The sequence below is a fragment of the Tenrec ecaudatus genome, chromosome 2 (genome assembly GCF_050624435.1).
Source record: "Tenrec ecaudatus isolate mTenEca1 chromosome 2, mTenEca1.hap1, whole genome shotgun sequence".
NCBI lineage: Eukaryota > Metazoa > Chordata > Mammalia > Afrosoricida > Tenrecidae > Tenrec > Tenrec ecaudatus.
In genome coordinates this window covers 119,131,591-119,143,317 of record NC_134531.1, presented here as the reverse complement: position 1 = coordinate 119,143,317, position 11,727 = coordinate 119,131,591, and the positions used below count along the sequence as shown (strand labels likewise).

Genomic DNA, 11,727 nt, shown 5'->3' with positions numbered 1-11,727 from the left:
GAGGACTTTGTAAATGGGTGTCGGAAAAAAAATGGGCTAATGTTGGACTTGTGGGCTTGGGCAGCCCTGAGTTGGGATGTTTTCTTGATGTACACTTCACCTTTACATAAATCTGTCTCTCATACATGAGTTTCTGTAGATTTGTTTCTCTAAAGTACCCAGACTAACACAATAGCATTGCTGCTGTCTTTGGTGAAAATGGTTAATGCTATTCGTTGCACACTGGAAGATTAGAGATCCACGTATAGAGGAGCCTCAAAAGAAAATCTTGGTGATCGGCTCCTAGGAAATAAGCCACTGAAAGCCTTATGGAGAAGAGTTGTACTTTGACATGCCCGGGTTCTCCATGGTCTGGGTTCACTCAATGGTAAATGATACAGTATGAGGAATGCCTTCTGTGCTTTGATAAGGATTTCATGAAACTTTTCTCATAAGTGAAAGGAGAATAGCATTTATTGAACACCTGTTTTTAGAAATTAATCATGTGGTTGTAATCAATAAAATATATCCGAGTTAGCTTAAACAAAAGCATAAATCTATTGTAAAGTATTAGTAGTGTTCAAGGGAAGGCATTGGAGCTGGCACGAGGTCCAGGAAGTGGGCATTCCAGAGACAACGTCACTCTCCTTGGAGTCTAGGATCACAAGGGCTGTTGCCACTTTTCCTCTTTGATTATTGATTTTATTTTTCTCTCTCTATCCCAATGATTTCTTTATGTTAGCGAAGGGATGGTTTTTTTTGTTTTTTGTTTTTTTTTTTGAAGGAGAACATTTATTGAGAACACTACTTGCGCTGCTGCTTGGACCTCTCCAAAAGCCAAGTGGAGGGCTGGGTGGGAACAAGGATGGGAAACAATCGCCTTAGTCCACCTGAAGGTCCCAGATAAAGCAGCCTGTGTGCATGTTTGGGAAATAACCTACCAGGCTCTCCAATCAATCTGTCACCAAGTGGATTGAGGTTAGACTCTCAGAAGAACTTCCTCATCTGGGCTCTAGAAGCTGGTTTGGGAGGATTTGAGCTGGTCTCCGTCCTCCCTACAAGCCCCAGGTAATGACCTATGTATCACTTTGGACTGAGCAAGCATTGTGCAGCGGAAGCAAAGGGTGGGACAGAATGGCCTGACCCACAGGCCCCTCTTCTGCTGCTCAGGGCTCAGCCCCTATCTGCAGGCCAGTGTTCTACCCATTTAAAGACCCTCAGAACCGAACCTCTCTATCTGTCCTACAATTTTAAAACCCAAGGATTCTCAGAAGCAACCATAGTTGACTGGAAACTGCCAACCTTAAACCTGCAGCCTGCTTCCACCTGACTTCTAAAGACGGGGCAACTCAAGACAGAGCCAGTCACTGTCCCCCTCTATCTTGCGCTCTTTACGACTTTTATACATTCTACTGGACCCAGGGGCCCTCGATGCTACTAAACTTTAAGCTATCTGAATATTGTCTACTAAGTAACTAGTAATTCTTTCTCTCTCTTTCTCTAGGATTATATGAAATAAATTTGAATTATTATTATTATTATTATTTTGTAGTATTCTTTTCTTTTAAACCCCTCAGTTTCTTTTCTTCTCTCTTTCTCGCTCGGTTTTTGTGTTTGTTTTTTGGTTTAAAAAAATCTATTTCTCTTAAATCTCACACCTCTCTGAGGTTCCCATGGGCCTGCTGGGCCTCAGTTCTCAGCTTCCGCGAAGGGATGGTTTTAAAAATGACTAGCACAGCTCAGGCTGACCTCTTACCTCAACAGATCCCAATGTCAAATTACCAGGAGACAATGATAGGATCCCCACAACTTGTCTCAGTTTGCTGTGCTTTGGTGGCTTGCAAATTGTTGTGATACTGAAAACTGTGTCACTGGTATTTTAAAGACGAGCAGGGTCACCCAAAGTAAACCATGTTCAGCAGAGCTTCCAGACTAAGAACAGACTCTGAAGAAGGTATGGTTGTCCACTTCTGAGGGATTAGCCACTAAAAACCTTAAAGAAACAAAAAAGATTGTTAGCTATAGTGCCAAAAAAATGGGTAAGGCTGTCCACCCTGAGGAATTAGCTACCGAAAACACTGTGAATAGCAGATGAAAACATGGTGCTGGGAGATGAGCCCATAAGATGGGAAAACTCAAACGCACCTGTGGAAGAGCTGCCTCCTCAAAGTGAGCTGAAGCATCCAGCCAGGCACGAGGAGAGCTTTGGGGGACCTGCATTTGTTGATGGGCATGACTTAAAATGAGAAGAAACAGCTGAAAACATCTCTTAATAATAAGATCATGAAATATATGAATCTAGGAAAATTGGAAGATGCCATGGGATGCATAAAGATAGGTATACGAGGCATTGGCAAACTGAAATGCACTGGTACTGGCCACTTTGAATCAGAGAGTCGTATGTTTTGCTATGGCAGGAATGATGCATTCAAGAGAAGTAGTGTCATTCATTGTCAAAAAGAACAATGCAAGATCTATCTTGAAGGACAGTTCTGTCTGTGATAGGATAAAATCTATGCACCTGCAAGGATATTTAGTTAATACAGATATGATTCTTGTTAATGGACTAACCACTAACGCTAATGAAGAAAATTAATTTTACCAATGCCTTCCGTCTGAAATTGATAATCAAGATGCATTGATAATTATTGGTGACTGGAATTCAAAAGTGACAAAGGAAGGAATAGTGTGTAAATATGGCTTGGGTGAGAGAAACATAGCTGGAGCTTGCATGATAGAATTTTTAAGACCAACGACTTCTCTATTGCAAATATCTTTTCCCAACAAAATAAACAGGAACTAAACACATGAGCCTCACAAGATGAAATACACAGGAAACAAACTGACTATATCTCTGAGAAAAAATGATGCAGAAACTCAGCAGCTAAAACCAGGTCAGAGGCTGGCTGTGAAAAGGTCATCACTTTCTGGTATGTAAATTCTTTCTGCTAGTTTGTAAATGCTTCCTCCACCCCCGCACTATCATGATCCCAAATCTACCTTGCAAGTCTGATTAGACCAGAGGATGTACACTGGTACAGATAGGAACTAGAAGCACAGGGAATCCAGGGCAGATGATCCCTTCAGGACCAGTGGTGTGAGCGGCAATACTGGGAGGGTGGAGGGAAAGTTGGGTGGAAAGGGGGAACCAATTACAAGGTTCTATATATAACCTCCTCCCTGGGGGATGGACAACAGAAAAGTGGGTGAATGGAGACACCGGACAGTGTAAGATATGACAAAATAATAATTTATAAATTATCAAGTGCTCATGAAGGAGTGGGGAGTGGGTAGGGAGGGGTAAAAGTGAGGACTTGATTCCAGGGGCTTAAGTGAAGAGCAAATGTTTTGAGAATGATAGGGCAATGTATGTATAAATGTGCTTTACACAATTGATGTATGTATGGATTGTGATAAGAGTTGTATGAGCCCCTAATAAAACAATTTTAAAAATTCAAGTTAAAGGTAAGGAAAATTAAAAACAAATCCACGAGAACCAAAATATGACCTGAAGTATGTTCCACCTGAATCTTGATAGTATTTCAAGAACAGGGTTCATGCAATTGAATACTGACAGAAGACCTAATGAGCTGTGGGATGACAGATAAACATCATAGATGACGAAAACAAAAAGGTCATTAAAAAGACAGAAAGGAAAGAAAGGTCCAAAGTGAATGTCAGAAGAAATCATGAAACTTGCTTTAAATCATAGACAAGATAAAGCAATTGGAAGAAAAATTATGAAGTTGAAGAGAAAAATTTTTTTAATCATTTTATTAGGTGCTCATACAACTCTTATCATAATCCATACATACATCAATTATGTAAATCACATTTGTACATTCATTGCCCTCATCCTTCTCAAAACATTTGCTGTCCACCTAAGCCCCTGGCATCAGTTCCTCATTTTTCCCCTCCCTCCCCGCAGCCCTTCTCCCTTATGAACACATGATAACTTATAAATTTTAAGGGCAACACAGAATACAAAAGTCAAATATTATAATGTAAGGCCCAAAGCCCAAGAGTTAAAAATCAAAAGGAAGAACACACTCAGCATATCTTAAACAAAAAGAACTGATGAAATAATTCAAGGCTTAAATTGAAATATTGAAAAATCCTATGGACCAAAAAGTATTGGATAATATAGGAAGTCTCAAAAGAAGATGGAAGGGATATACAAAGTCACTATACCAAAAAGAACTAGTTGATATTCAATTACTTCAAGAGGTGACATATGAGAAAGGAATCAATGGCACGAAACGAAGAAGTCCAAGCTGCAATGAAAGTATTAGCCAAACACAAGGTTCCAGGAACTGCTGGAATACTCACTGAACTGCCAGGGGATTTGGAAGACAACTATTTGGCCAACTGATTGGAAACAATCCATTCCAAAGAAAATGGCCCAACAAAATGTGCAAATTGTAGAGCAAAATCTCATGCAAGTAAAATTTTGCTGAAAACCATTCAACAATGGGTTGAACAGAAATTCAGGCTGGATTCAGAGGAGTATGTGGAACCAGAGCTGTCATTGCTGATTTCAAGTAGATCTTAATTGAAAGTAGACACTAGCAACAAGATACTGACTTGTGTTTCATTGACTATGCAAAGACATTTAATTGTGTTGATCGTAAAAAAAACATGAATAACATTGCGAAGAGGTGGAATTCCAGCACACTTCATTGTCCTCATGTAGAACCTGTACATAGATAAAGAGACAGTCATAAGAACAGAAAAGAATATACAGGAAACTATATCTTTCACCATATTTATTCCATCTGTATGCTGAGCAAATAGTCTGGTGAGCTGGATTCTGTGAAGAAGGGCGCTACATCAGGACAGGGGAGGATCATCGATAACCTGTGAAATGTAAATGATGCAGCCTTGCTTCCTAAAAGCAAAGAAGATGTAAAACATTTTCTTTCTACTTGAGCCCATGGTGTCAGCTCCTCAGTTTTCCCTCCCTCCCCCATGCTCCCTCCCTTCTGAACCCTTGATAATTCATAAATTATTATTTTTTATGTCTTACACTGACCAATGTCTCGCTTCACCAACTTTTCTGTTGCCCGTCCCTGTGGGAGGGGTTATATGTATATCATTGTGATCAGCTCCCCCTCCACCCCCCACTTTTCCCTTCCTCTTCTGGTATTGCTATTCTCATTATTGGTCCTGAAGAGTTTATCTGTCCTGGATTCCCTGTGTTTCCAGCTCTTATCTGTACCAGTGTGCATGTGCTGGTCTCACTGGATTTGTAAAGTAGAATTGGAGTCATGATAGTGGTGGGTGGGGAGCATTAAAGAACTAGAGGAAAGTTGTGTGTTTCATCAGTGCTACACTGAACCCTGACTGGCCATCTCTTCCCTGTGAGCCTTCTGTAAGGGGATGTTCAATTTTGTACAGATGGGCTTTGGGTTTCCACTCCGCACTCCCCTAATTTACATTAATGTAATTGTTTTGTTCTGGATCTTTGATGCCTAATACCTGATCCCATCAACACCTCATGAGTTGGTGTGCTTCTTCCATGTGGAGTTTGTTGCTTCCATAAATTCCTCTTTAGACTCACACAACACAGACAAAGATGCTTAAGGCAGGAAGATCACAGACTGGTGGCTAGAATGTCCTGTGGGTCAGTGGACGCATCTCCAGGGCTCTGGATGCTATCAACATAGCTCCATGTGACTTGTCAACAGGAATGAGAATTAGAGAAAGAGTGTCTTGTCTCCAGGGAGGAAGAGGAGAAGTCCCACAATTCTCATGAGAAGTCCATGCCCACAGGGAGGGATCACTAGGCTGTGACCTGATTGACAGGCTAGACTCCATCCCTTCATTTTTCTTTATCAAGCTGACATGAAATTGTGTAACATACCTTTCCTGCACTTACGTGAGATTTTAGTACAGGCCCAAAGTCCATCTGATTCCTTATTGTATTTACATTTATGTATATGCATAAACAATAGACCTATATTTATATAATTACATGTTTGCATATTTATATTCTATAAACATATATATGTTTTTGCTTTTTTTCTTCTTTCCTCTTTTTCTTTCCTCCTGCCCCACTATCATACTTACCCATCATTCATCTCTCAGTAATTCCTCTCCGACACTTTTCAATTGATCAAACATGACTAGGAATGCTACATCCTCCATACCTTCCATTTTATTTTTTTTTTAAGTTCTCATCTTTAATGAAATGACTTTGGGGAGAACATACATCTTCATGACACCAACACTAAAGTTCTCAGAGTCACAGTTAGATAGACAGAATTATATCCATTCCGTAATTAACATGAATGCCAACATCTCTAGCCATTCATTTTCGTTATATGGCAAACAAAATCAAGAAAGCAACCATCAAACAGAAGAGACCCATAGCTTCAGACAAGGCAAATCCCAGGATAGCTTATGAGAACAGCTGCTGCGTCAGCGAAGGGTTTCTGGCATAACCAATGATGAGGCTCCAAAGACGGTTCCAATACCAGAACCAGCCACTCCTACTGTGGCAGCACCTGCACCAATAAATTTGGCAGCAGTATCAATGTCTCTGCTGATTGCACTGGTCTGCAACTCCCTTCGGATTAGTGGAGACACACCAGCCTGGGCTCCATTAAACACTGCTGAGCCCTCTCCAGTTCTTGCCTCTGGTCGATATAACACTGATGCAGAAATTGGTCTGTATGCTACTCTGGATCCAGCTCGGATCAGAGCGGGGGTGCAGGTGAGCTTGGCACAGGCGAACATCTTCGAGACTTTATGGAGGCGCGGCTGGAGGACTCGGCTGACAGGCGGTGTGGGCTCCTCTCCCGCTTTCTTGCTTTCCCGGCGGCGCCACCGGCGGCAGAGGTCGAAAGTTATAACCCTTGCTATTTCCCTACCCTGACTTTGTTGGCTCATACTCACTTCTCCTGCCTCCACCCCTCCCATTCCCCCCAAGAACTGCCAGTCCTGTCACTGCCTCCATGGGATTATCCTGCCTATTTTATATAGATAGACACACTCTCACAAAAAAAAAAAAAAAGATGAAGAAAGAAAGACCATATAAATAGTTCCAAATCTAACTGGTATCTTGACCCAGAGTAGATTAAAATCTCTCTGTTAAATAGTATACAGGACCAGTTATAATCACTCTGCCCAATCCCCTTTTCTTTCACGGTTCCATATCCTTAGTATGGGTTTTCTCAGAGCTTACAGATATCTTGTGTTCAGAAATGAAAATGACCATTCCTATCCTCCAACGCTAATAATGAACACAAATACTGCTAAACAGTTTATATGCATATGTCCTTGTTCTCTTCAGTCACACACTACCATCCAGCCAATGCCAATTCACAGTGACCTTACCCAACAGGGTGGACCTGCTCTGTGGGTTTCTGAGAGTGTGACTGTTTACAGGCATAGAAAGCCCTGTCTCTCTGCCCGGGAGCAGAGCTTATAGATTACATCCCAACTCCTAATCACTACTCCACTGGAGTCCCTCTTGAATCTTCACAACAGCCCAATAATGAATGTGTGTGTGTGTGTGTAGCTACTGTTATCCCTTTGCACAGATGAAAAACTCCCATATGTGAAGAGGTTCACTTGCTTACCCCAAGTCTCAGATAGTGATAGAGCTAGCAAGCATTTGTACCCAATATCAGTTGACTCTACATCTCACATTGTAACCACTAGGTTTGCATTGTCCCACTTTCAGGATAAAAATGGGATAAAATTAGAAATACAATTCAATTTAAATATCACATCCTTCAATCAGTCTCCAGCAGATATCACATATAGCAGCATATTTTTAAATCAAAGATTGAGCATTTATTCAAGAAATAACATTTGTGCTAGAAGTTTCTCATCCAATACTTATTGGCAGTCTATTATGTGTCAAACACTGAGATAGAAATTCCACATTTTAACTTTTAGTAGACAAACTGACTTTTATTCTAACAGGATAATTTTATAATTTCCAAGGAAAATAATTTACAGGTCTTTTAAAGGAAACAGATATAATTAATTTTCATTGTCTCTGATAAGAAAATGCACTAAGTGTTGATTGGCAGCAGATGTGCACAGCTCTCTGGAATAAATTAGAAAGGGTGATAACCCAGAGGTTTTGCTTTTGCACAACCATCTTGAACTCTTACCTACTTGTTTTCCTTTTCAATATTAACAAACTATGAGTAGAAATATGTGTAAATTCATTAAAGATAGTAAGAAGACACAAATAATTATTAGCTCATTTTAAAAACACATGGAATTCTCCCCCAATTTATGTTTTAAGTTAAGAAAAGGCCATTGAATTGGAACTCGTTTGATATGTATAGTATAATAAACTCTAAAGAACAGGTCTACTAAGGTAAATTCAGAGGATAGAGAAAATGAAAAATAATGAAAACAAAATGATGCATAAAGAAGGAAAAAAGCACTTATGCTGAAAAATGATAGCAACAGAAAGAGAGAAAATGAATAGTGTTAAAATTAAACAATAAATAGCACTGATAAAAAAGACAAAATATGCCAAGTGATTCATATTAAAGTGTGGTCAGAGAAACCAGAAATTGCCATGAAAGTGGCATGGGACATTTTTTTTTTAATACAGACTCTGCTAGACCTAGGAATCAGATGTTCAGAGGGTTTAGACCCAGAAATCTATAATTTTCCAAAGTTACTTCTCAGGCACAGTAGCAATAATAAAGATCAACTTTAGTGGATACAGTTGTGCCAAGATGAATTTGGAATTCTCCCAGGTCTCAAAGTTAAACTTCTAATTAATACAGTAATTTGTGCATCTTGACCAAACATGAAGTTTCTGATTAAAAAGCAGCAGAAGTATTTGTACTAATAACAAATACATTGTTCTTGTCCAAGGTTGAAAGCATCCCTTCCTGTAATTTTTAACCGAGGGAAAATGCTACTTCCTGCTGAACCATGATAAATATTAAATCTCATTTTAATAATAATTTATAATACCAAGTCTGTGAACATCTTGAATAGCATCCAAGTTTAATAATATTTCTAGTTTTAATGACTAAAATGTCCATAGAATTTACCAGAGTTATTAACTCTCTTAAGTGAAGGATTGCTTTACAAAGTCAATACTAAAAGCACTTTAAGAGTCATAAGACATCTTCACAACTATAGCCATGAATCATAACTTGGTTAATCCAATTGCTTTTTCTGACTGGCTAACCAATGATTCTCTCCTCCCTACCATCAAAACTGAAGTCAAACTGACTATTTAGCCAACTTGGGTATCAGATTTTAACCCAAAGAGAGATCATTTATCTAGTTGGAAGAATCTTCCATGGTGTTTACCTCCTTGGTGTGATGTAGTTCCAGTTCCCGCTCATGGCTACAATATCCATGCTGTTCAAAGAAGTCAAATAGTTCCTCTCCATGGACCCCTGTCTGTGTCACAGACTGGCATTGACTTTGACTTCCTAAGGAAGGAGATAAGTTCGTTTTGTTTTAGGAATGAGTATTTTTAACCCCCTCAAAGTCCAGTGGCTCACAGCCTGTGCTGAAATCCAGTCAGTTTCTATGTATGTTTAAAGTCCAGAGACTTTCCGTTTTTAACACAAATTCATAAAAGGAAATTTCATCAATTGAAAAGAGCATAGTTTATCAAATCTATTGCTTCAGCAAGTCTGATTTGAGAATTTACCTGGCTGAATGATTTTTACACTGTTTCATTATTCTACCAGACATACATTTAAATAGCTTTTGCAAAAGACAAGAATACAAAAACCCACTACCTACCTACCACATATCCATTGCACAGTTATTTGGTCTGTGAATTGGTACATGACAAAGACCAAACCCGTGTGGATTTTCAGTCACTCCACTCCCCCTTTAGTTAAAAGAAAGAAAAGAAGTGTCCTGAAAAATCATATGTTCCAGCCACCCTGCAAGTTAACCAAAGTCATTACAAAAACTAGAAGTCAGTTCATATTTCATACTCCCAGAGAATGTTCAATTAATCACACCAAAGAATTTTTAATGTACCTGCCATATCATTGCAGCCAACACCCACTCATTCGTAAGCAGCTTGAATATCCTTCATGGGCTTCACTTGTGTCTCAGAGTTGATCTTAGCTTACTAAATATTTTTGTACTAAAAAAATAGGTTAATCAGCCCAGTCTGTGTTTTTGTCTGTGTTTTATTTGCAGTGATTGCACAAGTACTCATTTACAGTAGGCTTATTAGCAATGGGGGTCATAAAACAATGATTAGTGATACAAGCAGTTTCAAAACACTTTATTTCCATTCACATTTCCCTGCCAAGTGAAACCACCAAAACATAGAGTTGGGTTGTCCCCCACCCCCCCGACATTTCATTTGGGGAGGTGGTAATCATCTCAGGTTAATGGTTTGACATCTCGAATTACAGGTCTGGCTCTCCAAGGGCATGGCTAACTGTAACAGGTAGCTGTACTTCCTGGTCCTAAAAAGTCTGACCTTATTGCTCTAGAAGAGAGTGATTCTCATCATTCTCTTTCAAATTTAACGTGAGATGCCAGAAAACCAGAGGGGACTAATGTTAATCAGTCTCCCAAATTCTGGTTTAAGAACTGTTGCCTCATCAGTACCATCATCAGTACCAGGCAAATTCTTGGACCCACTCCTTAAGATTCTGATCTTGTTCTGAGGCTCACAAATTTGGGTTTTAGAAAATTGCTCAGTGGTCCTGATAGGTTTGGGATCAAAGTAAATGATGTTTGACAGTCTTGGAAAATCTCTCATGCTCTAAATCGCACGATGATCATTTTTACTTTAAACAAACAAAACCACTGCTATCTAATTGATTCCAACTCATTTCCAAACTGTCTCATTTGGTTTCCAAGATGGAACAGTAAGCCTCAACTTTCTCCCTCAATGCGCCTGGTGGGTTTGAACTGCCCGCCAAGTGGTTAGCAGCTCAACCCATAAACTGCTACTCCAGCAGGAACCCCATTTTTACATACTAAATATTAAAAGAGTACGGTGCTCTATGGGGCAAGCTCTGGACTGCTGATTACAAGGTCAGCAGTTAAAACTTATCAGCCCTTCCCAGGAAAAAGATAAAGCTGATTGCTCCCATAAAGATTTACAGTCTTGAAAACACTGTGTAGGGTCTCTTTGACCTTGGGTGTGGTTTTAGATCTTGGAAATAAATATCTTCCAACATAGTGCTTAGAAAAAACAACTGCCCAGCAACTACTTCTGCACATGCTATGTCGGCACTCCCAGATCAGGGTAGGATAGTGGATATGGGTGATGGTTCATTCTGTCTTACCTGCCTCTGTGCTGATTTGGCTGACTGTAAAGTTGACCCTGACTTATGATGACCCCATACACAATAAAACACAATGCTGTCGCAGGGGTACATCACTCTCCCTGCACCCCAGATCAGTAGATGAGAGAACTGCTTTGATCCATATAATTTCCATTGGCTGATTTGGAAAGCAGTTTGCGAGGCATTTGGACTGAGTCTATAGTCTGAAATTCCACGAAACTCTCAGCATCAAAGCAGCAGTAGCACCTTCCTGGCAGAGGTGGGGTGGCTGAGTGCAATGCCTTGATTGGAAATTGAGTCCAAATCTTCCACATAAATGATCAGAATTCTACCCCTGAGCCACCAGAATTTATCCCACAGGATCAAGAAACTTAGAAATTATATTTCCCAGACTTCTATACCAGCCAGGTCCTGCATAGAAGCTATCAATGTCAAGCAATTCTGAAGAATGAGGGAGAAAAATAGAAATCATTATTTCTCTGGAAAGTGA

At 39.8% G+C, this 11,727-nt stretch overlaps 1 pseudogene; it reads right to left on the bottom strand.

Moving 5' to 3' along the window:
• Nucleotides 1-6,228: 6,228 nt before the first annotated feature.
• LOC142440948 (ATP synthase F(0) complex subunit C3, mitochondrial pseudogene) lies at nt 6,229-6,821 on the bottom strand (annotated as a pseudogene).
• Between the last annotated feature and the right edge of the window lie 4,906 nt (nt 6,822-11,727).